Raw genomic sequence first — 26,264 nt, 5'->3', positions numbered from 1 at the left:
AAAGTAAACCGCTGCATGTTCAAGAAGACAAAGTTGACAAATTCAATCATAATTGTGATTGCTTTTTTGTCAATTTGCAACCCTGTGCCTGTTTCAGTGACAGTATGGCCACATACAACAATACCCTCACCCAAACACAAATCATTCCTCTTATCTCTCAACACAACGTACCTAAACTCTGTCTGCATACGTCTGATATTCCACTCACACCTCTCCAACTGGGAGATTAAAGACCCAATATATCAACATTGCAATATTGATCCTATCGATCATGCCTTGGAGAACAACACAGCCAATAAAAAAGAGGGAAAGTATTCCAGAAAGCCTCCCCACTAACTCGCAGGGAAGGAAACTATTCTGGTCCATTTGTCAGGATCAAGTTGAAAGACAAGAGAAAGCACCAGGGAGATCTATAAAGGGACTTAAACTTTCCTTTGAGGTTTTTATAAACCATAAAGCATGTAGCTGAATCCTCTTATGTCTGCAGTGAGTGGCAGGGACTTGCAGCATCAATCAAAATAATGAATCTGTATTAAATCCAGACGTCCCGCTTGCTGACATCCATTTTTGAAAATACATATTCCTTGGTCACAGGATCAGATGAAGAGGGAGAGAAGGAGGAGGAAAAGGGAGAGAAAGTGTGAGGGAAATGCATGAAGAGGCAATAAAAATGAAAGACGTGTGTGAGGGTTAATGTGGTGCCGGTCAGTTGATCATTGTCAGATTTTTACAGCGGAAATAGTACATGTGCTGTTTAGGCATATATATATTAATTCTCTTCCAGGAGCATTAAACAATGTCAGATAGGAATTCAATGACAGAGTTACCTCACTCACATCATGGGATGATTCATCTACTTTTATTAATTTGTCTCTCTGTCTGTATTTTTAGGGCTTTGGAACTTGACTGTACTACTGTCTGTTGCCTTTTTCAGTACTTATGATAAAGTGCTTATTTGACTTTTTTATTATTTGGCCAAATTTTTAACTTTATGTGGATTTCTACATTCTAAATGGACTAAGGGGGGCTTTACAGGCTTAGTCACTCAAATTCAGATACCCACATACTTAACATTCTCATTTATATTTTCAGCCAATCAGGATGAACCTCAAATGCTTTGGAAGCAGCTGCTATTAGAGAGTAACAGCCTAACACTCCTCATGTAAGACTTCAGTGACAAGATGTCCCTCAGTGGATTCTGTGATTTTAGAACAGGAGTTACAATATATAACTCTAACCTTAACACCCCTATAACAATGTATGATTCTCCATATAATACATATGTCACCCACAGTTTACATCTAAGTGTTGACAAATGAACATGGTCCAGAGAGGAAAAGTCCAAAGTCTAGAGAGGAAATATAATCAGCCAAAATATATGGCATCACCTGTGTGGGTTTACCATGGTGTGAAGGTCCTTTTAAAACTGTCAACCTCCTTTATTACTGATGTGAATAAAAACCCAACAGGCCTACTTAATAAATATATTATTGGCTGCTACAATCATTTCGCACTTGACTCACCTGTCTAAATATTAGGGAAAATACATATTCAAGGACACCAAGGGAAGTAGTAAGCTAAAATTACTTCTTTACATTAAATGGTTTCATGCTGACACTGAACTGTTTTCATTGTCTTGACTATAACTAAAGATGAGTCACAGCTACAGAAGTCTCTCTCTCTGTGCCTGTGTGAGATAAAATAATGCTGCAAGTCTTATACCTGCTTTTCTCAGATTTTAATTTCCTCTGGCCTTGTGGTCATTGGGCTCTGATAGATCAGGCTCAGCAGCTATTCCTTTACATTTCAATTCCCACCTCTCATATTTTGTGTCCCAAAATACTGTTATTGCATTGAGCCAAAAATGCAATTTTAAGCAGTGTTGTGTTTCTATCATATTACGGCACAAAACGCCTCACGTCCTCACAAGAAAAACAACAGTATAGGTCCAAAATGCAGCAAAAACAACCTATAGTTTAATTTACACTTAGCAGTTGTAGTAATTATGACCCGGGGAAGTGACGTAGTTTAGATGACATCACTATAAGGTGACAATTTGCCTTATTAGGAGGCGGGTTGGGTGGATGCTAGATGCTAGATGTTAGATGACAAAAAGTGGACTTAGCTGCAGGAGACCACTGTTCGCTTCGCGTTTACAACCGCAAGGCAGGACATTTTTTTTTAAAACGTAACAGCATGATGTTTACTCTTGCCATGACAACAAACTTCCTTAAGTAAAGTTACTTTAAGGAAGTAACTTTAACCCACACAACTTATCAAGAGAATTTTAATTCAAACCATGATATTTCCTCAACCCTAACCAAGTGGTTTTTGTGCCTAAACCTAACTAGAACTTAGAATTTCAAATATAAGCTTAGGACATGTCTGATGAACCAAACTTAACCATTCAAACTGATCATATCTGATTTATAATTGCCCTTTCTCTCTCTCTCCCTGTCGTAAGGAGTTAGCTTAACACAAATGTGTTTCAGTAAGTGTGTGCACACACTCGCATGCACGCACTCACACTCACGTACACACACACACACACTCACACATTACACCAAAACACACACACCCTCATTACATTATTTTTTATCTATTTTGTGTCTTCGCTTGGTTTGTGCTGCCTATGTTATGTTTGCTTTTGATTCTGTGGTTGCTTGTTTGTTTATTTTTGTGGATCACATGACTTTTGTATTTGCTTATAATGCGTAATGACGTGAGATTACAACCATAAACCTCTAGGGGGTTTTCTAAATCTCACCTGCACAATTTGTTTCTTCTCTTTTGTTGTTGTGTTTATGCTGCTTTGTTTTTACTGTGTAAATAAAATAAAATAAAAATAAATTAAATAAACCACAGCGTTGTCACACCATGAAACATTATTTTTAAAAAGTGATTTATAACTGTTTTTGTATATTACACTCCAATGAGTCATTCTGAAAACGCTCCTATGGATCGTTCTGGAGTGCAGGTACAATCGACCTATGAGGTCATTCAATCATGAGGATGTGTGTAGTAGTTTGTAGTGTGCCCCCATACTTGATTATGAACAAATGGAATTTGATTGGTTGGTGGTGAAAAGAGGAGGCAGCAAATCCCTAGTCCTCCTCAGTGCTTGGCTGAGAGGTCCATTGTACTAGTGATAAGCAAGTAATTGGAGAAAGACCTAGCATGTCCAGAATATTGTTGTGAATCCTGGCACAAGCATAAATGTATGATCAAGCTCCAGGCGCAGGTGCACATGGGTGAGACCAAAATATATTTTTCCATTTTGGTGAACAGGGACATGACCAATCACAGTGCAGGACAGCACAGTCTGAAAAGGGGCTTGGAACACGATGAATATATTGCTCTTGAATGGGATGTGAGGGATCCCAAAGTGCAAATGTCAAGTACCCTGAATAGGCTAAAATTAGAAGAAAGTGTCCTTTTTTTTATGGTGGATGCAGTTTTCAGAAGATATTGTTATACCTATCACCATGTTTTCTGTGTGTATGCACAGTGAGTTATATTAAAGTCCATGTAAAGCAATAATAATGTAATGTGTTCTGAGTTTGTCACACTACAGAAAATCATGTTATCAACCACCCAGCCAAATTTGAATGATTAAAAAAATTTCAAAATATACAAAGTTAGGTTTCAAAATCATGAAAAAACAAGCAGTATTCTGAGCTCTGAAACACTAGGGGTGTGTCCACTGAAGGCACTGAAACCACACCACAAATGAACGACCTCTGAACCTCTGAACTTAACAACACTCATATAAAACGGCCTTATAAAAATAGACAATATAAAATAGGCCTTGTTTGTGGGTTTGAGATAAGCAACATGGATGACATTTTAAAAATAAAGTAATATTAAGAGCCATTGTTTAATTTGGCACATAGTTTGTAGGTAAATGTGGACTTCTTTCAGTAAAAATGTAACTTAAATGACTAGTTAACAAATGATCCATCACCAATCATCATTATGTTAAATTGTTGTTTTTTTCAATGGAGTTCAATGTTAACGTTATTTACTTCTCTGCTGAAAAGTCGGAAGTTACTTATCAGGTAGTTTTACAAACTTTCATTGGAGATAACTGGAATTCATGGATAATCCACTGTTACTGGTGAATGGAGCCATTTTCGGTCAGTAGTAGTGCTCAAGGAGTTATTTCAAACCCAGCTGAAGTGTCCATTGACAACGGGTAGAGACAGTGTTAAAGCGGCGCCAGCTGCCACCTCCGCCTTCAGCTAAGCACCAGCTGTTCAGATGGGAGGTCCACAGGCAGAGGGAGAGCATTTGCTGGGCAGCACTTCACCAAAAAGCATGGCTTGAGAAGCTTTTTCTCCAAGGGTGACGGCCATCATGAAGCCACCCTGGACTCCTCAGCAAGGAAGTGAGTAACATCAACACCAAACTCCATTAAAAAAAACGAAAATTTAACATTGGTGATTGGTGATGGATCGCTTGTTAACTAGTCAATTAAGTTACATTTTCACTAAAACAAGTCCACATTTACCCACAAAATATGTGCCGAATTAAACAGTGGCCTCTAATGTTATTTTACATTTTACAATATCATACATGTTGCTTGTCCTACACCTACAAACAAGGCCTATTTTAAATTGCATATATTTATAAGGGAGTTCGGCATGAGCGTTGTAACCACTGATGCTAATGCACTAGGGCTATCTTTAATATAGTGTCAGGGGAGGGGTCATGCTAAGTATGGCTCCAGTGCATCAGCGAGCCACCATTTCAGGCCCGCCCAACAGATCCTGAACACAAAAATGGTGAAAAATAGTTTAATGGTCTGACTCCACAATTCAGTGCTACATAGTTCACAGTCTCAGCAGTTATTTTCTAATATGTATAATGTGTTTAAAAAGAAATCTCTGATTTTCCTTTACTTACTTTCCTTTACTTTTCTTTTAAAAGACAATGAGGTCTGCACAGGGGGAAATTGTCTTGTTGTCTTGTTTTTATTAACTAAAGTAACTGAAAAAGGATGCATTCATATAGTCTAAAATTGGGAATGTACCATATGCACATAATGAAGTAATAGCCTGTTTAAGTCCATAATTGCCAACTGACGACTCACCATAAACATCCAGTGTACATGACATAAGGAATTTGATTATCCTTAATTATCCATAGAAAATGGCAGAATTTGAAGGAAACACAGCATGAAGTTATTGCCGTCCCGGCTCTCTTGCCTTTTTGAGCGAGAATACAGAGTGGGAACTGGTGGTAATAGGCAAACCTAATGGAGTTCCATGATGCACCTTGGAGAGAGAAATTGAAAATTTCCTTGTAGCATTCACCAATGCATCCTCAGGATATTATCTATCTGTTATGTTATCCTCCTGATTGTTTGCAACATATAAACTCAGAAAGAATGGAATAGCCCACTACTTTGGTGTCCGAAAAAGAACATAAAATTGTGGAGGTATTATACAGGAAGCAGGTGCTGGTTGGATAAGATTTGATCAATTTACAGAATATCAGCTATTTTAATGAACATTGTGAATGTAGTAATTGTCCACAACTCACTTTAACTATATGAATATGTCCTATGATAAATCCTGACAGTTGTTGGAGTTCCTATAAACTAAACATACATGAGTTGTAAGCATTTGGTTTAAATTTATAATATTTAAGGATGGAATATGTAATGTAGCCACTACAATCCTACAATCCAGGTGTATCCATCATCACACTGTTTTAATCACAACCCCAAGCTTGTTGCCACTTGTGAAGGTTGGATGTCAACTGAATGCAGATTGCTAAATCAAAAACTATGTCTTCAGCTTAGAACTCTCTTCAGTACAACACATGGTATAACATCTGCTCCATCTTACCATCAAGTGCAAACAAGGATCCCAGGATACTGTAATTTTTTGAGCTTAGAGTATATGATAACTCACTCCCAACCTGGAGGGTGCAAACTATTTACAGTGTATGGTCATGGCCATGGTAAGTATGCACATACTGTATGTCCACTGTATATATCCTTCTAGGTGGTGGACATCTCAAGCTGTCACAAAGCCCTATGGTTTTTTTAATTCTTTACCAACTGGATCAGTAGGAGGCTGTTAAGTTATTTGTGTTCTTGTCCTTGACATGTTGGACGGTAGGTCCTCTGCTTGCTGGTGGTGTTAAGGTGTGTTCAGACAGAACATGAAGCAAATTTTTGCCTTACGTCTTTACATTGACCTTATCTGCGCCAACTCTAAAGTTTGCATCGCATTCTGTGTGAACACACAGTAAGTATCTAACAAAGCTTGGGACTAAGTGAGCAGAGAGCATGTTTATCCTGCCCAGTGTAGTGCGTTCCTCCATGCTAGTCCAGTTCAAAAAAGTCAGTTTTGGGTGCCTTGAAGATACCGTGTGGACCTTTTGACCACTAGTAGCCCTATGAAACAATATTTTAAAGTGTTTTGTTTGTTCCTGTGCACACACATGAGAATGCACATGTACACATATGAGCATGTGAGTGACACAATACACATATACCTACAGTAGTAGAGGTCTCAGCTACTACATCATCTCATAAGTGGGATTTTTTTTCTCTCCTTTTGTGAGTTTATACTAAGGCGCTATATCACACAAAAGAGCCATTATAGTTGCTGTTGTAAACAGTACAGCCACCTGGAGGTTATTATTTTACTTCTATCTTTACGTTTGACATATGACACCTATTTTCATCCTCTCACCTTCTGTGAACCTCTTCTCACCTCTCATAGCTTACACTCCGTGTCATCGCCTTAACAACCCCCACCCGACCACAACAGCCACAGATGCTCATCTCTGCTCTCACTTTCTTACATGCGACACTGCAGAGCTACTTCTCTCAAACCAGCATTTCTTAACAAGGATGATTCTTATCCTGCATCTCAACAGTGACAGCTCCACCCCTGCGCCAACAGCGTATGGATAAATCATCCCCTAGAGCACCCTATCATTTACTTTAGGCTTCACAGAATCCTCCTCTCTGTAAATTAAACAACTGTCATCACAGATAGATCCCTACCATAACCATAACCACTCCATTTGGTGCATAAGTCATTCAGCATGCGAGAATTCACACTGCGTTAAGATTGGAGTGGGTTAGGCTGATTTGATAATGTAGAGCTGGGCTATTTTTTGAATCAATGTATTAACCAAAGTCACTATATGCACTAAGTCTAATACAAATCTAATGATAATTCCATTTTAATCAAGTCTAATCATTATAATATTAAGCATTATGAGCATAAAGAGGGATATCAAATAAGAAATGATCGGACAGAGGTGCAGATGGTGGGAAGAGACAGAGTACACAGGTCTATTCACATTTGATCAAAGGGTTTGACATCTGTATTTCTAAGCTGATAATAATGGAAACATTAGTGAAACATCACAGATGTAAACTGACTTTAGTTAGTGTGGCCAGAACTCTGATTCATGAGGCAAAACCAACTACATAAAAGTAGGCTTTACTTGACAGACAGGCAGTCTTACCATTGCTAACAGGCAGTCAGACAAGCAAATCAAAGACAGATGGATGTTCATAACAAGGAAAGGCAGGCAGGAACAAAGGCTTCAACACTAAGGCAACATGGACGAAGACTGGCGCTGAGCTCCCCTTTATATACTATATACTGCAGCTAATGAGGGAGCAACTATGCATGCACTTGAAAGGGATGATATATTGGTAAAATCGCTGATTGTTTTTGACCTCACAGGGTCTTTATCAGGGCAGAAACAGTACAAATGGATTAATTACACCTGGTAGATAGATAACATAAACAACGATCACAATGATATCAAAATTCCGATATAAAGATTAAAAAAAGAAATAATGATCTCATAACTCATATCTCACAGTATGACACAGTTCCATCACTCAGACCCAGATATGGGGGACAGCTGAAGACATACATTATACTAATACAGTTAATACAGTATCTCTCATACATTCACAGTATTAAAGCCCCTGGGAACTTGGCTTCAAATCTGTTGTATTTCTCTGTTGCTTAAATTAGTCATTGTGCAACTTTACTATTTTTAATCTTCCATTTAAAGATTTGTAGAAAACACCCAAACCTAAATGTTTGATCAGAATGTACCTTTTTCAGCAGCAGTACACTGTATTTCTACCAGCAATAACTACTCTGGGGACAACGTTTTTTCCTGCCAGCTTGAAAAGAGACACTTTAAGTCTAGTACTGGGAAGTGTTTATGTTTTCTCAGTAAATCTGGGTCTGGACTTCTAAATGTATTTCAAGTTATCCAGTACTGGGTGTTTCAGGCCACTAGAGCACAGGACACACTAACAGGATGTGCAGGTACTGAGTGGATGAAGAGCAATTATGCTTCATTATCTCCCAAAATAAGCTGTAGGCTACATAAAGCTGATAACTTATAAAATCAATAAGTATTTTAGTGTACTTACTGTAATGTATTGTTTCTAAGAGTGAGTGATTTTTACAGTAAATAAAGAAAAGTCTACCAGCTTATGTATGTTATATCATGACAGCAGCAGAAACAAGAAATGACCCAGAGACAATAAAGACAGTTGTCAATAAAGTCAATAAAAAGTCTGCAGGTAGAAGGAACAGCATCCACAAGCTAACAGGCTAACATGCACATAGTCTACTGTCTGAGCTGAGACCAGGTCTGAGACCAGAAGCCCCTGGGTGATCTCTTTGCCATTCTTTGGCATACAGGCAACAATTCTGCATGAACGAGAAGTGTTGAGATATCAGCAGCGAGAGCATACACCTACGGTAAGCCCCGAGGGGAAAACATGTATCAGTCAGTCACCACCTGTACTGCTTGAAGCAAGTGCAAATGTCATCACACAGTACTCAAATTACTGTAGTTTTTAAATACACTTCATGTATTTTATTTATTTGACAGGGACAATGCTCATTAATCAACAGATTAATCTTTTTAATCTGGGGGTCTACTGGAGTATCTTTGCATAATTTACAGTTTAAAAAACTCTTTATTTAACTCATTCTGGCTCTTTATGCTTTAAACAAACTCATTGCAATCCTATCTGAAATATGAGAGTGAACAAAACAAAACACCATATGGAAAAACCTTAGCAGCAAAGGCTACTGAATGGACGGCCGTTCATGGGCATGCACAACAAGCTGACATCAGCTCATTGGCAAGGTAGTAAAAACTTGCAAACAGAGCGTTCAGGGAAGGTCGAAGCCTCTTTTGACTTACAGGGGGCATTTTTACAAATGTTAACCTCAAGTTTTGGAACTTTGACCAAGTTTAACATCCAACATCATAACAGTATAACAGAAAATCACAAAAAGCATAATATGTTCCCTTTAAGATTTGTTTGTTCATTTTTTGCCAGCACATTTTAGTTCTATCTCCAGCTATGGAATTAGATAAGATGTTGATGTGAATCATTTAAATTAGAAACTGAAGCAGTATTTAGTCATTTTGTCAGTCAACTGATTCGGCCAAATTATTAAATGCTACTTTCTAGTTTTTGTTTTTTTTTCTAGTTTCTTGCAGTTTTGTTATTGCCTAAGTCCATGCTGTCTTTTGGGTTTAGAGGCAAATAAAGTTAAGAAAAGCAGTTTTATTTCCCACACCACACTCATACCCTAAAGCTCACACACAAACATAAAGAAAAACATAAACAAAATATTCACCCGCTCCAGCTTCCCATCCTCATCTCTGAAAATGAAATATATTAAGTTGGTGGTACAGACAAGTCCCACTTGATAAGCGTCTCAGTCATGCAGAAAAACATCTTCCACACTCTCATAATGTAGACAAAATGCCATTTACATGATCCATCGCCTCGAGATAATGTCTCCCTTTGTGGGTTTTGGAGGTGCCTGTGTGTGTGTATGTGTGTGTGTGTGTTCCTCTGTGTGTGACACTCTGACAGGAAAGGACTCCTCTTCTGTCTTCATGTCCTCTCTGTTTGCAACTGTTATGGGTGTAAAGTTTCTATGGGTGAGAGGGTTAGGGGGAAAAAAAAACCTGTCATGAAATGTACATTGCTGAAAATATCACACCAATGTAAGAAACTGTGAAAATAACAACTCCAACATCTTTAGCATCACAAGAACACATTTTTGCTGGTGTTTTTTTTTCTTGATTAAGATTTACAACTGGCACATGGGCACTTTTTAGTCAGCAGATTTTTTTTTTATTATTACAGGCTGTAATGATTATTAGTTGATGCAAAGACTGTACAAAAGCTCCGAATGCAGCAGGATATTTATTTGTCCTTTCCTCTTTCAGTAGTAATGTGCCTCAGCAATTTCTAATGTATTAATTTTTCATTACACCACTCTTTTCACTTCATGAACAATTTGTCTCTGACCCTGACGCTGGTTTTACAACAGCAGAACAAGCCTGCCTGGTGTAACAGGGCCCAGTTCCTGTGACACCTGATAAATTGCTGATTTAAGATGAGTTTGAATGCCGACTTCTCCTCTGCATCATACTCAGGGGCTTAATTTATTGGGGAGGGACACAGGGGACATGTCCCCTGCACATTTTTAGAGGTCTGTATTGGACCCCTCCACTTTTTACAGTCCAAAAATTAACTAACTTGAAAATGAGTCCACCTTAAACCTATGCCTATGTGCCTATGAAAGACAGTGAGGGTGAGGCAGGGAGAAGCAGTACTGAGTTGCAGGTAGGTTATATGTTACCATAGTCCCTAAATATATGTATAAATGCAGGAAATGGGATTCAAAACACAATTTTTTCTGGGGGAGGACCCCAAGACCCCCTGTTTTATTGTGTCCCCCCGACTTCTGAAACCAAAGTTACACCCTTGACCATACTACTCAACATCTTCACAAAAAAAACAGCTAAAAGCAATGTCCTTCACTGTTGTTAGAGGGTTGCTCTCTACTCAGCCATGACTAAGAGGGTGATGGAAACTTTCACACATGTCAGCGAGCTAAATTTAGTACCAGAAAAAGAAGGTCTTTGGGGTTGACCTCCGATCCTGAACCAGGCAGGTGTGAGAACACCTCTCAGGCAGATCACACATGTCTGCCTGCGCTGTGCCACAGTGAGGAAATGGCTGACAGTTGAAGATGACTACTGCAAATGCAGCTGCAATGTGCAAAGCAGGACTAAAAATGTGAATTTAAAACAATGCGGTGTGGTTTGACAGGCAAGTCGAAGATTGTCTCTGTAATTAGAGCAGGCTCTCACTGAATTTTAGTATTTAAACTATGCATTGTTTTCTCTATCTGTTTAACTATTTTTGTCTCTGAGTCTATCACTCTCTCTCCTTCTCATTCCCATTCTGTTGCACAAAAGATAGAGAATGTAAAGTTTATGTAACAACCATTTTGAGAGGGCACACTGGGAACAAAAGAAATGACAATCATCAGATAGTGATTATCTGTGCAGCAACTCATTCATGGGATAAAGCTAATACATAATGCAAACCTCTCATCTAGCCGACAGTCAGTGGCCCCTCATCCATTATAAGCTCAGCCCAATATGTATTTCTCAACTAAAGGGTGATCGAAGGCGTGATGGGGCTGAAGCAGCCTTGAAATGAATGCAACTTTGACCCACATCTCCAACCACCCCCCTAAATTAGAAATCCATACTTCATTTCTCGGGCAAGGACCCTTGTTTCTGCAAAGCCGACGGCTGATGTGGGCAGCAGTGATAGGCACTCAGTCAGTGTTCAGTCTGGCTCGTACTCTTTATGCCTCCATACTAACTGGTGGAAAACTCGGGATAATGGAGGGAGGGATGAAGAGAGGGAAGGCTGACCTTTAGATAATCATCTCAGGGTCGGGTTTAGGACATACACTTTTTTTTTTTTTTTTGAGAAGAAGAATTAAGTTTGACTTTCTTATCTAAGAGGATTAGAGTTCAGACCAAGGTAAAGGTCCACGAGTTAGTTTACTGTATGTTGACAGAAAGGGAGAATCTGTCTTTGTTTGTATGCTTGACTTGGTAGTTTGAGATTGATCAATCTTGATTAATGAAATTGATGCTATTGCAGAGGACTCTCTACCATCTTAAAGATTCTGCAGACAAAGTATGAAATATCACTATCTTAAATATTTCAGCCTATAACAGTCATATTAGATGTATTCTTACTAGTCATCAGTCACTAGATAAAGTCCTAAAGTTCCTACAGTTTATACAGCACTCAATTTTTACAGGATACAACCCCAAACCATGCTGCAATACATCTAGACCGACTGACAACAGTACAAAAAATTGGACACACAAAAGGCAACAACAATTACAGGATCTTAACCAATCACAAATATGACATTGTTATGTACGTCATGTGTTCTATATACCCAACATAACTATTTTTACAACATTAACACTTACTACCATTACGTCCTTGCCCCAAAACAATGTAATCATCAAAAATAACTTCTTGCCAAGAATCTATACACACATCCACACATCAAATTGATACAATACAAATATCAAAGTTTATATGACAATTATGAACTACATCATTACAATGTTAAGGCTGGGTGTCATTTGAAAAAAACAGGAGGGCTGCAAAACTGAGAAGGTGAAAACAGAAAATGTTTGGCATTTTTGTGTTAAAATTACTGTTGGGCCTTATATATGAGGTATATGAGATAAAGGCAAGCCTGACTGAAACCTGTAGGAACCTTTACAACATCATAACAAAGAAACGGCGCCAAGTTGAACTGAAGGACTTCAAAACAGACTTCAGCTCCCACCATGCTTTGCTAAACTCACACCCAGGTGCGAAATCCGGCAGAATCAAACTATTGGCTCCCATTGGACAAGACTCACCAGAACCCACGAGGGGTCTAGCTCCCCAATATTGACATCACTGAGGGTATATACACCTGAGACGAGCCCAAAACTAGGCTTCCAGTTGTAGCTACTGCTACCGTAGGAAGTACCCCTGTACGTACATTAACTCTTAACTAGCCCGCACCATCTCAACTTCACTGGACGCGTAGAGATTTTCTCTGTGTTCAACCGAGCACATTTTCTGGATCCAAAGAAGAGGACTGTTCTGCAACCCAGCGCCCTTTCCTGTAGAAGTGAAGAAGAAGGATAACCCCGCTTTCTTCAACTGAGTCGACTCCGCTGTCCTTCGCAACCCAGACGAGGATCAGCTGCTGTAAAAACCCGCTGACAGAGTGAGAAGATGGCCTCGTCATCATCCGAGCCCTGAGGAACCGAGCCCGATCTGAAAGACAGACTGAAACACTTTACTCGCTTCCTTAAGCGATACAAGTAAGAGGCTTAAGTCTGGGCAGAGATAGGTTACTAAAGTGTGTGTTATTTTCAGCTTTACTGCTGTTGCTGTTAAGCTAACGGACCGTGAGTCTTGTTAATGTTGCCGATAATACTGTGGAAGTATTACTGTTGTTTGCTGCTTGTTTTTGGTTGTGTTTATAACAGTAAGCTGATTTGTGTTTTTTCCAACTTTATTGGGCTGCTTTGTGTTACTTTGCCACCGTGTGCAAGCCAGCAAATTGCGTTTTATCTGGCCAGCGACCGCAGCAGACGGCTCACAGTCCATTCACCATGTATCTGAGTGATAAAAAGCAATTATTGCGCCTTCCCACAACTGCTAGGATCTCTCTATGCTTTTGGTGCCTTCACCTCTTTCTCCTCTTACTAACCACGCACATACATGTTCCTACACACACCCACACACGCAATCGATGAGCTGATAACTCGGTAGCAGAGCTTAGCACTGTCCCCAAACTATCTCATTGTCAGAGACACAGGCCAGCAGCAGCACACACACATACACACACACACACACACACATCTGCATGTGCCATATGCTTGCTTGTTGTTTATAGTTTCTTGTGTTCGATAATTTGTAGTTGGATGATAGATGTTTATTGATTGAAGTGCTATTGATAGTGAATTGATATTGCTAAAATTAATAAACTTTGTTATACTTTAAAGAGAAGTTGTTTTAGTATTAGACTTATTAAAAGATCTGTGGCACCCTAGAGGGTAATATATTAAAAAAGCCTTTAATGGCTTCGTTGCTACTTAGTCATAGTTAAAAATATGCCTACGTGTTTCAGCCAATAAGGCCTTCATCAGGGCAAGTACAAAATGGTCACCTTTAGGCTAATTATATGTTGGTAAGTAGTCACATGATCAGTATTGACAAGTAGTAGTCACATGATTAATGTGGACAGGTAAAGTCACATGATAGACACAGTTCAGACAGAGACAACCACACATCTAAACATTAACATAATACCAAGGCAAAAAACAGCAATTAACTAACAAAAGATAGATAGATAGATAGAGTACTTTATTGTTATGACATACAAAGCATATTTCTTTGAAATACATCTACAGAATACATCCCAAAATACAAAAAAAAACCAAAATTAACTAACAAAAGAATATATATTTAAAAAAATCTAAAAATTTTTATGTTTTCAGTGCACACAAACAAGACGGCACATGATGCTGTTTAAAGAATAAATCAAAGACAAATACAGAAAAGGAAAGAAATCAAGTTCCCCATTCAAACTGGGATATTGCATAGCTTTCAATGTATCCCAAACCATTCCCTTTGTAAGAGCCTTTTTAATTTGTCTCCACCTCTCCAGGAAAAAAAAAAGCAATTTGAATCTCATTTCCTGCATTTCTATATATTTAAGGACTGTGGTAACATATAACCTACCCACAACTCAATGCTGCTTCTCCCTTCCATGCCCTCCCTGTCTTTCATAGGCACCTCCACCTCATCTGATCTCATCTGATCTCCACCCAGTAAGGGGTGTTTTACATAAAAACCTTTTGTTCTATGAATGTTTTTTAACAAACACACCGACAAATTCTGCCCAAGTTATCCAGTATGAGCTGATGTGAGATCTGTTCCGATCAAACTGCAGAACAATTAAACATAATGTGCAATCAGATGCAACACATATTCCCAAAAGTCACATGCAGGTGAGCCTAGATCATCACAGGAGGTCCTCCTGTATTATTAGCCACGAGTAGCTGAGGATTTTGTCAAGAAAATGGAAGAAAACGCCTCCCTATCTGATGTATGAGCAGACACCATTCAAACCCAACTTGATGACACACACAGAAATAAATAATACTATACGTTGTTCACCATTTTACCTACGTTAATCAAAACAGGCACTAACCTTGTCTCCTGGCAACAATGGTAAACAGCTCCACTTGGAGGATTATACAAACATACCATAAATCAGAACAACAGTAAAGAAGTGTGAAAGCAGAGCAGCATGGGTAGAGAGGAGGCGGACGTTCAAACTCCGGTCCAGACTTGAAATAACAAACCCAATTTGCAAACAGCCTCAGAAGAATGCACGGTATATAGACATTACCTTCCAAAGATTTAATGAATAGCAGTTTTGCTATTATTTTCTAGCCACGGAGCATCAAAGCATATCAAACAGCAAACTTTGTGAGTGGATATGTGTTTATTCTTCGTTTAGAAGGAATCTTCCATAGCTGATGACTGATTTTAATCTTCTGGTTGATCTGCCCTGGAACTGAATCTCTGACCTTCTGATTGCCACGATGACATTTACCTGCTTATCCACACATAATGTACATATTAAACAAGGGTCAGAGGTTTGTGTCAGACTGTAGGCTAATGGTGAACCATGTGTCATATGTCAGCTCATATGCCTTTTGCACTTCACTGGTATGACCATTTTAACAAACCATCATTTAATTAGGCAAGTTGACTAAAACGTCTATGTATGTATTTATTTATTCATTCATTTATTTTACAACAGTGACCTAGGGGGTAAATTGCAGGGGGAGGGTGGGTTACACACACTGACATGTTAGAGATGTCTGTAGAACAGGTCTTTTTAATAACTTACTGATCATTTTTGAGGTTGGTTTGATATACTGAATCGCCTGGTTCACTCCTTTATGTCCATTCTTGATCCTTACTAGGTTAGTGGCATTGAATGGTGTATAACATGATGCTGACTAGGAGGATACAGCCGGGCCACACCGCCTACTTGAGCAGCGCATGTGCATGTGGAACCTCTTGCTTTTCATTTTGGCACCCATGTTAACAGGGTAGAGCAGCCGCACAGTCCACTTGAGCAGCGCAGCTCAAGCCTCGTTTATACTAGTGTGAGACACTGTGGCGCGAGACGCTGCAGATGCTGCGCAGAGGCGTTTATGCTCAACATGTTGTACGTTGCAGTATTCTCTGAAATACCAGGGGGCGTACAAACAAAATAATCTGTGAATAAGCAAGAAGTCAACGAGTCCACATTCAAATGGTCATGAATATTTAGAGAACTTTGATTTGGAGATTTTGAGAAGAAAAAAAGTCAGATAGCACTTCATGATTTAAAGCTCACATGGTAGTAGCCCTGTGAGAGTGACACTGGAGTGAATTTTCATTCATATGCCATTTTAACTTGCTACCGTGCAAATATGCTGATAAAATAATTTTGTTTAATGATTATTCATTTTGACGGACACAGTCATTAGGAGAGGCACATTTTTGTATTGTTTGCACAGATGTTTTGGAAAATCACTGTTTTATTCCTTTGGGAAGTCCCTCTCTGCAGTGCTAGCAGTATGCGCCTGGTTACAAAAATTCAGAGATACACAACCAAGTGCCGCAACAACTTGTGGGGCTTTCACACTAGATGCAAAAGAAGCGATGATGTCATTTCTGGCACACACACCATCGTGCCGGGGACCCTGCATCGAGCATAAACCTAGCTTCAGGTGCTGCGGCGGCGCGTCATCTAGAGTTTCAGCACTGAGCCTATTTTCTCTGCGAGAGGCTTGCGGTTCTCAGCAAAAATACACAGTGAAAATGATCTGTTGATAGTCATATTGACATCAAACCAGCAACATTACATAACTGACACATTTCACTATAGTTTCAATGTCTATATCTGTAGAATATGTCACAGGTATGAAAAAATATATAGATATTTTACAATTCAGCATGCACTTCTTAACCTAAATATAATGAAATTTATAAATATAGCCGCAAGCAGCAACAATTGGGGTCCAAACAGATTACAAAAAAACTGCAAAATTTGACATTTGTAGAGCAGAAGACTAGATGCAGGTGACGAGAGATTAAAATGATGGAAGAATTTTGACTCCATGCCAAGCCGTTTTCAAGATAATTGTGAAAATGTAAACTTGATTATTACAGCATCATCTTGAGGTTAATGAGTGCCATTATATGTGCTTGAGTAGTGGGTGGAATTTGCAACCCACCTGCTAATTTTGGTGATTTTTGGTCATATGGTTTTGCTGCACAAACACTTTAAGTAGAGAAAAATAAGAAAGAACAAAAGGAAAGAAACAAAGAAAGAAAAAGAAAGAAAAATGAGAACAAGAGGGCTCAAGCAGCGAGCTTTGCCGCTTGGACCCCCAATGAAATGAAACGAAACGTTCTATTATTGATGGCCATTATCAAAGGCAAACTAAGTGTAGTTAGGGCTTACAGTAGCAGCACCACAGCAGCAATGCCGTCTGTGTGGACACCACAGGCATGCAAGCCGCAGCAGTTCAGCAAGGTAGTCTTCATGCACAGGTAAAGGTAGGCAGTGTGGCTCGGGCGTAATGGTATTGCACTGAATAGCAGATCTGCTGGGACTCCTCCGCACCCCGGCTTGCTCATTTGCAATTAGGAAACATTGTTGGCAGACACAGTGTGCTGCCTTCTTTATTGGACTCAAGTAATCACATTTTAAATGCACATTGAACTATCTGTTTTCTTACAAAAAAAAATACACTTCCCAAGCCCAACAGTGTACAAACATTTTTAATTCATAATGTTGATTTTTTTTTAATGAATAATTTCTTGATGTTGCTGGTTTTTACAATATAGCACAAAAGTATCAAAGAACTACCATCCTATTAGGAGAGTAGAGAGAGAGAGAGAGAGAGAGCGCATGAGGCCTCTCCACTATCAGCGGGAATACTTCTAAAAAGTTTTAAAATTTGATTCATTTAGATGTCCTGACTGAAGTGTACTGATACAACAAAAAAGCTCACAGTGGCATGGTTCCTTCAGTGTATGAAAAAAGTTCAAGTGTTCTTTTTTCAGACCTGAACCTTTTGACTTTGCAATTAAAATGTTTTTCCACAACTACAACTTGCTGTCTGCTTCCACTTCTCTGTGTCCTTAAGTCTTGGTTCATTTTGGTTCATTTCAGTCAAACAGCAATTACTGTTATCTCATTTTTGACAAGGAAGAAGTTAGAAGTAATCACACTTTCCACCAACCCTATTTCAAGAATAATACTTTCTCTTTCCAATATAATCTGTCTCTCTGCCCTCCTGCCTTTTAGTCTTTGCACTGGAGGAAGAGGTTAGGAGAACTGTACTACCGTCGAACACCCAATGGGATGCATTTGTTACTGTCAGGAACAATTTGGCGCTGGTGCAGGGTGTGCCAGGAGCATGTCAGCCTGATTTAGGTTCCCTCTGTTGGGGTACCGGCATCAGGGAGAGTCCCTCTCAACTGACCATGACTGGAGCTGGCTGGCGAATGCACAGGGATTACCATCACACCGCTATTGGTCACCCACACACACACACACACACACATACGCATATATAAGGTCACACAGAGTGAACATGAAAGTGTATCTACATATAAACAGACTCATTCCCAGCATGAGATACGTGAACATAATCTGATAAATACGCACACATGCGTATTCCATGACCACACACACCCACGCATGTGTGCACATACAAGCACATATGTGCCAACACGCTGTCTCATTCAATCACCACGCAGGCCTACAGGGCCTTAGTGAGACCGGAGAAGAAAAGTGCAGAGGGAGAGAGGTGTCCTAACATTTCACAACATTACAGTGAATGCTCTGCTCTGTAGAGAAGCCTGCGATTCATGAAATAATTCAGCGCATCACAGTATAAGGTAGCCAAGCGAGGGCTCATCTCGGGAAGAGAGAGAGGGAGAGACACCACTGTGGACTCATTCAATTAAATTTTATTACATTTGTATGAATATATGTGATTTAATGTGGATTATGCCTGAGTGCCTTGTAAAGGATTTGAATTCTTGATACTTTCTTTGCATGTACATGTGAACACGCACACCAACACACACACACACACAGAGCTCTCGCTTCTGCCTCTGTTGCTGTAGTTACCTCAAGAGCCCTTGACTTCATACAGTACGTGTTTCTCTCCTATTAGCAGTATGTCATCAGAAGTGTTTCCCTTGTGGTGGTGGTGTTTAGGTGAGTATGCAGCCTACCATCTGTAACCTAAACATGGCAAAATCTTGTATGTAATCTATTTACACCTAAGGAGCTACTATTGCATTTCCATATTTAATAATAGACACTGCAGGTAAACAATGCAACACATCCCTGCTTTCATGCAGTGATGAATGACACGGCGGCACCTCCATTATTACTTCCTAATCAACCCCTTTGGGTCCATATGTACATGTGGTGCGTGCACATGTGTTTGTGTGTGAGTGTGAAAGAGGGCGAGTCTGCCTTGAGGTGGGAATCGCGGCAGGCATTATTTCATGAATTTCATTAGTGAGGTGAAAATAATTTCCTTGCCAGCAAGTATTGTAATTCAACTATTGTTGTTAATCCAAATTTAATATGTTGAAAATGATTACAGGGATGGTGCAAGAACGGGGTGGCGGAGGTGCTGGTGCATTTCCGCAATGAGTCAAAGTATCACCCTATTTCCTTCGATTGTCTTTCTTTTCTCTCCTCTGTTTTGTACTTTCTTATTTTCTCTCCAAGAAAAACTTGTTTATCCCTTCCTCTTTTCTACTCCATCGTATCCCTCCCTTTTCTCCTCTCTATCACATATGAACATAAGCCACTTTCATCTTCCGCTGGCTTTGTAAACAGTGATCATAGTGAGTAGTTCAATAATGTTGATATTCTTGCTTTGAAGAATGGGACTAGAGTGTATATTCATGCATATGAGATCACTGTTTGATGTAGCTATTCACGTTTTCTAACGGCTGTGGATCACAGACATGGGTGCTGATTGTGATATATGATGAATCACTTGACACATTGTTCCAACCTACACATGAATTAATCAGTAGATTTTTTTTTTCTTACCTGATGTGTTGTAATTCATTTTTAAGGTGCAACAATAAGCTAGATAGTCACAGTGATTCAGACTAGATGAGAGGAGTAAGTGACCATTTAAAGGAAAAAGGTGTGAATACAGTATTTTAAAACACAATCCTGCCAAGGAAAGGAAGAAATATTGTTTGAGGAGAATTTCTAGTTTTATACCCCTAAAAGCAAACTTCAGAGCCTGTGTCCATTGAAATCTGTAACACTTCTCCACAAACTCAAAGGTTCAGCTGAGGTTGCAGTCACACTTTATTTTCCCCTCACAGGAGGGTGGACACTCATGATGTGTATTTTCCAACCCAGTTTCACTTCAAAATGTGTAATACCTACATTGGTCCACAGCACAAAATGTATTAGTTTCACAATAATGGCTCTAAAATTGTGAGATGCCTATGGGTTTTTTTTTTGGACTATTCATTTCTATTGGCCTGCATCCACATCATGTGTCAAGTTTCTGTCTGCTCAAAAAAAAAAAAAAAAAGACTGACATTGTTTTTATTCTCAGGTTTTTCTCTCGTTTTGGTATTGAAATGCCTTTTGATAACACTTCTAGCAAGAAATGTGCATTTTATTTTCATAATTATTGTTCAGTGAATGTATATGATGTTTATTTTGTCAGTTATTATGAAGATTTGTTCAGGCTTTCCATCATTGGTGGTTGCTATGGACACTGCTATCACTGAAACCACATAGTTGCATGTTGTTTGAATCATTGTCTTTGCATTGTGTAGTTATCTGAGCTGTTATGTTATTTGTGTTATTTTATGTAGCAGTTTGATGATGTTCTTTCAATAAAGAAAATAAAAAATAAAAAAATTAATTAAATTTTAAAATTTAAATTTTAGAGCACTGCAGGAATGAATTGAATTTGAAATCCAGAAGGTAAAGCTTTGTGATTGGTTGAACGGAGGACCCACATGGAAGTATTTTCCTCACTGTCACCATGTTATGGTTTTCTTTTAATGATATCTTTAACATTTCTCAACACAAAAACACAGGTGTCCTTGATAACTCAATAACACAATAGGTTAATGTCAAGGCCATCAGTGAGTAGTTATTAACTGTATGTCAGACATTTCTTTTTGTATGTGGGCATGTTGGCTAAAGTCATACAGTGTTGCTGCTTGTGTCGCAAACAGCCCACTGTTAGTGACTCCATCTATGTTCAGGTACAAGGTATAATTGGAGACCATGTTTAGAGGATTGCGGAAAAATAAAAATGAGGCCCCACACATTATCGATAATTAATGTGTTTTTATCAAAAGCTAGGTTTCTGGCATGTAAATAAATGCAAGTAACATAAACACCATTAAGCTATTCCCGTTACACCAGTAAAGCTCAAGCTCAAACATTGTAGTAAAGAGCCAGCAATGTTTTCTCGCCAACAGTACCAGCCAGTTGGACAAGCAGGGGTTGTAGGATTGTCTGCCAGCTCCTCATAACTCGTAGTAATGTATGTTTACCAGTTATTACAGCGTTTAAAGATTATGTACTGAATAACATTTACAACGTTATTAAATCGTTGCATTTGCTGACCTATGTCCTTATTAGTAACAAAACATTCAAATAAACTACATCTGCAATGTTGTCACTTTTTTTTATCTCTTTCCTGGCACAGGTGTATTTGTGGGAATTGTTCAACAGTGCCTACAGAGCCCCAGGATGCCTGCTGCAGGGAGATACCACGGGTAGTATGAATGCTTGATGAATGAAATTGTAATAATGCAGTCATTATCTTTTCTACATTCCATGTCACTTACCCTTTCAAATTTACTAGGTAACAAGAAGACTACAGCAGCTTCACAACCAGCTATCATGCATGATGAATCATCCTGGCTTCAAACCTGTATGTTTGAATGTGTGCTCACTACAGCATGCATTCAACATTTATAGAGCACACTATGGGCCTTTACATCTGAAGGGGAATAGAAATAGAAAGTATTTTTTATGCATATAAATTGTCAATTATTATTGTAATACAAATAGGACTAGGGAAGAAAATACAATTACTGTTTCCTCTGTATTACCTGCTTACTGTTTCATAGTCATCACTTATGTTACATAAACACAAAACAGTTTATATAGATTGAACAACTTTTATTGTCATGAAGATTGTTATAGCAAATACCACACAACTTTTGAAACACATTTATTCAATGTACCACCTTGTGCAGCAGTCCTGAATTTTTTTTAAATAGGAAAAAAAGATGGACACACTATAAATGGGTGTCACCGTTTACTGTTGACTAAATATCATGTACACTTTGTTAAGCCATTGAAGATACTTGGCCTACAGAAGTTTTGTAAACTGATGTTGGGCCCTTCGTGGCCGGAGATTCCGAGTGGTACTGCCCACCAGCGTGGTGCTATGGATACGGACAGAATTCCCTGACACTCAAGGAAGGTACATGTGTTTCAGACCTGTCTTTGATTGAACCTCGACATGTAGCTGACTATCACTTCCTGCTTCTCTGGTCTTTTAAACTGGGCAGATGTGGGATCTTCAGCACATCATCCCTATCTGGGGCAGGGTCATTGTCCTCTCAAAGATGAGGACCAGCAGTTCATCCATGGATACTTTGTGAAATTGTCCAATAACCCAACAGCCCTGTTGCAGTGTGATTTTTAGCATTTATATTGTTTTCATTATAAGGTTTATTTATTATGAAAGACAACAATCACTGTATGTTATTTATCAATTACTCTATATGTTATTTATTTTTCACTTGTTGTACAATGGCTACTTGCACATTTTGTGATTTGTGACTTTAAATAGCAGCTCACCAACTGATGTTGTTGCTGGGGACACCCAGCGTTTTCACTGAAGTGCAGGGCTGCCAGGTAGTCTTGGGAGGAAAGATAATACTTAGATGGTGGAGAGCACATGTAAATATCCACCGTACACATTCCCTTAAGTATTAAGGATTGACATATTGTCGTAAAGCACATTTTTCCCTAGCTAAACATGCAAACATCACTAACCCTTAGCTGTCTGAGTGGAACACAACTGTAACTTAACTTGTAGATTGACTACATGCGGGATGGGGATGATATGACCTCCGTGATTCAAGTAATAAACTTTTTGTGAATCTCTATAAAATCAACAGCAAGAAACACTGGGGGCATCACCACTCATTCTCTCATTTTACTCTCCTGTTATTTAAGAGTGTTGATAAGATGGAGTTCATCTTATAAACATTCAACTAACAAACTAATACCAATAACGTTATTGTGGATCCTGTGGCAAGTAATGCCTGTAACTTTCTAGAAAATTACATCTAAAAAATTACCTCAGCTGTTAGCATTAGCTAGGGCTAAACAACGAAAGAAACACACAGTACAATTATTTTTAAAGGCATACTATGCAGGATTTTCCTAAAAACTGTGTATAGACTAATAAAAAAAGAATCCCTCTCAATCATCACCTATGACTCACTAGAAATGTGTGGTGGTGCATTTATCTGCAGAGACCCTGCTCTCTGCCTGTATTTTCTTATTCTCTTATTATTTTGCTGTCTTCTAGAGGCTTCTGCATCAACCTTTGGGCAGTGGGTGTGAGCTAATAACAGAGCATGGGTTGTGAGGTTGGGACTCTATAATACGTAGCGACCAAGTTACATCATTGTCTGCGTCTCTCTCCTCTGCTCTCTGTCTGTGTGTCTGTTTGACAGAGGGCAGGGCTGAGCCACACACACACACACACATACACACATACACAGCAGAGAGGCCACAGTGGACAGGATGAAGCGTGTACTTCGGCTTCATTCACACAAAATACAGCTGCAGGGTTGCGCAGAGGTGTAGATATGTTTATTTGTGCTTTAGAAGGAACCAGTGTGAGATGATCAGAAAATAATGTTTTATTTATCTGATTCATTGCTTTGTTCTCACTAGCAATGCTCCATCTCTTCATTCACTCTCTAGCTTGCTCAACCACTACTGCTCTCTCTCTCACGTTCTGGTGTCGTTTAGCTGGGGAGGAGGGGCTAACTTTGAATGTTGTGATTACAAACACCAACCAACAAATCCTGCATAGTATACCTTTATATAAGAGTGACTTACATTTCCCTCATCTGCAGTTTTGTCACAGACAATTGGTATTTATCCCTCTTTCAGAAAAGTTTCATAGCCAGTCCTGTGTTGTACTGACCCAGGTTGTTAAAGCAATCAGACACAAAGTGGTTAGCACACACATACAGGTTTTTGCCAACTGTAGCTGGGAAGTTGCCATCTGAAATAAGTAATAAGAAAGTTGCTAGCAGCTAGCTAGAGAGTGAATCAAGATCCAACTTGGGCTAGCACAACAAAGTATGTGTGTTAGGTTCTTGATATTTGGGTAAATTGGAACTTCTTCTGGACCATCCTCCTGTGATTACATTCTTGCTCCTGCCCCAGACACAACTAGCCAATAAGCAGACTGAACATTCTCAAATAATGCAATCTGGTTCACTTGTTTTTTTTTTCTGTGTGAACAGAAAATTCCTGAATTCCCAGTGATCCCATACGGTCCTGTCTCATATAACATTAGTATCCAACTCAGCTCCTACTCTTTCTCTCCAGTCTGAATCATGATTAATGACCCACTAATGTTCACTGTGCATGTTGCATCTGCGTCAGTTGTCAGCTACATCGTACGTCAGTGACAGCGTAACATAAAACCTTGAGTATATCCAGCCATTATCATCATGGCTAAAACAATATCATCACCCAATACTACTATATATGGAAAACTGATCATCAGATGACTCATCATGAGCATTTAACAGTTTGATGGCATGAAAGATAAAATCATTTTCCACTCTGGTAGACCTTGCCTTTGAATACTTGAATCACCATCCAGAGGAGAGAAACTCAAACTCTCCATACAGAGGATGAAGAGGACATTCATTCACAGACTTGAGCCTTTGAAATAGCTCTCTTCGGAAAGATGTGAGCAGGGCTGCTCACATTACATTCAAGTCACTAATGCTCTCCTATAGACTGGCCACTAGCATGGCGCCCACCTTCTTGAACTCCCTCATTCAGTATATTCACCTTCTTGTTGCAGATCGATCTGCTTCATAAGGTCAGTATGAGGGACGATACCAATCCATCAGATTGGATTGTTGCATCCCTACTAGAAACTGATCTCTAGACTGATCAGAGGTTACTTTTTTAACTTATTTTCATTGTTGGATAGATTAATTTACTTGGCAAATGACTTTGAAAATTCTACCCTCTCATTCAGAGAATGACTTAAGTATGAAAGCCATTTCTGTCTGTCTAAATATTGGCCTACATCACTTGAGAGTTGCCAAACAAGTTCAATTCAATCAGAAGTAGAGTGAAAAATATGGCCTTGGGCATAATTAGAAAACACCATCTCTATGAATCAATTCAGTTGGGCGTCCAGGAATTATAATCATAGTGACAGAGATATACAGCTTGTTGACAAATACCTGTGTGAGGTCTCACCTCAGGCATGGTAAGTACTACAAAGTGTGTGTGTACAGTATGTGTGTTTTGGCCTAACACTCCAGCTTTTCTACAGCCTGTAGAGCACATCCATTGCTAATAAACAGCACTCCCTTATTTCCTACTCTATTAATCATCTGCATCCAAGTTTAGGTTTTTATGTCACAATCTTTTAAAAAAGGGATTAATCCGCTTTTACACTCTCATCACAGCAAGACACTCCACCTTATTAAGTCCCCATAGGGACCCAAACTCTTCAAGCAGGTTTAAATTAGTGCTTTCTTTCTCTGTATGATTTACATCCAGTGATTAAATGGGGGGAAAGCGAGAGATGAAAAATAGCTTACATCAGCAGCTAAGGAGATCTTTGAATGCAGAACTGTTATTTCACCACAGACTAAATCATTCAGATACTTCTCTGTCTCCGCCAGACTATTTCTATGACACCAAACTACTTGGGCTTACTTCTGACATGCATCAAAGGTAAGCTAACGTAAAGGCAGTACATTTAAACAATTTAGCCAGTTAGGTAGTTCTGTTTTACCACTACTAGACTGAGTGAGACAACTTTTGAGGCATAGTGTCTAGAATTAGGGAAATCCAAAGGTGTGATCTCTGCAATAGCAGTATACTGTCTTGACTTGTCCTGTTTGGGGTACTCTGGCAATTCAGTTTTGAAATTCTCACAAACGACAGGTTTAAAAAAGATCCTAC

This window comes from Thunnus thynnus, chromosome 3 (assembly GCF_963924715.1).
Source record: "Thunnus thynnus chromosome 3, fThuThy2.1, whole genome shotgun sequence".
NCBI classification, from domain to species: Eukaryota; Metazoa; Chordata; class Actinopteri; order Scombriformes; family Scombridae; genus Thunnus; species Thunnus thynnus.
The sequence above is the reverse complement of the archived record's forward strand: the minus strand, read 5'-3'. Positions refer to the sequence as shown.